The sequence below is a fragment of the Electrona antarctica genome (genome assembly GCF_951216825.1).
Source record: "Electrona antarctica genome assembly, contig: scaffold_310, whole genome shotgun sequence".
Lineage (NCBI taxonomy): Eukaryota > Metazoa > Chordata > Actinopteri > Myctophiformes > Myctophidae > Electrona > Electrona antarctica.
The window spans coordinates 19,541-20,414 of NW_027638568.1; positions in this window are offsets into that span (position 1 = coordinate 19,541).

Genomic DNA, 874 nt, shown 5'->3' on the forward strand with positions numbered 1-874 from the left:
TCACGCTATCACCACTAACCCCGAAAGGGGGCGTATTAAGGGGGGCGGGGAAATTCTGTGAGATAGGCTTATAGAACAGTGGCGCATCGGAGCGTGGGGCGAGGCGTGAACGCGCAGCCGACTCCTGCCGCCGCCGCCGGTGGTGGGGGGGGGGGGGGTAGATGCATGGGAAACCGTGGAGGCGGGCGGCTGTTCTGACGTCGCGGTCAAAAACTAGACTTTAAATCAGCCGATAAAACGGTTCTGTTGTTGTAGGCGAGAAGAGGCGTCGGCCACAGAACCATCACAATGTATACCTTTTAACCCATTTAGGCCTGACGTCGAAATTTAAAAAGGTCGTCTCCTAAATCATGACCGTTTTCCGAAATACCTCATGTTTCTGTATCAGTGGTGCTCAATATTTCATGGCAAGGACCCCAACAATGATATGTAATTGGCCTCCCCCCCCCCAATCTGAAAATATGTTTTTCCAGGGACCCCCTCCCCTCCTAGAAGCAAAGATTTGAGTTCAAATGTTCACTCTGTAATAATATATATTCAAAGATGAGGCACATTTTCACGATCTTTCAAAAATAGCAGATCTACAAGCTTGTAGATCTGCTATTTTTCAATAGCTAAAGTATAACATAATGCTTAGTTAAAACACCAAAAGGGGTTCCCGTCCAGAATGGGTTAAAACAAACAAAAGAAACAACACTTACACCAGATTTAAAGAACACAACAACAACAGTTCAGTCTTGAATCTTCCAGGAGGCGCGTTTTTTTCAAAAAGTGCTTAAAATCACCAGGTATTACAGTCAGAATTTTTGTTAATTTTATTTTAGAAAATGTCCTTTGAAAGTTGTGGCATTTCAAGTCACATTTTTTTGTTTTG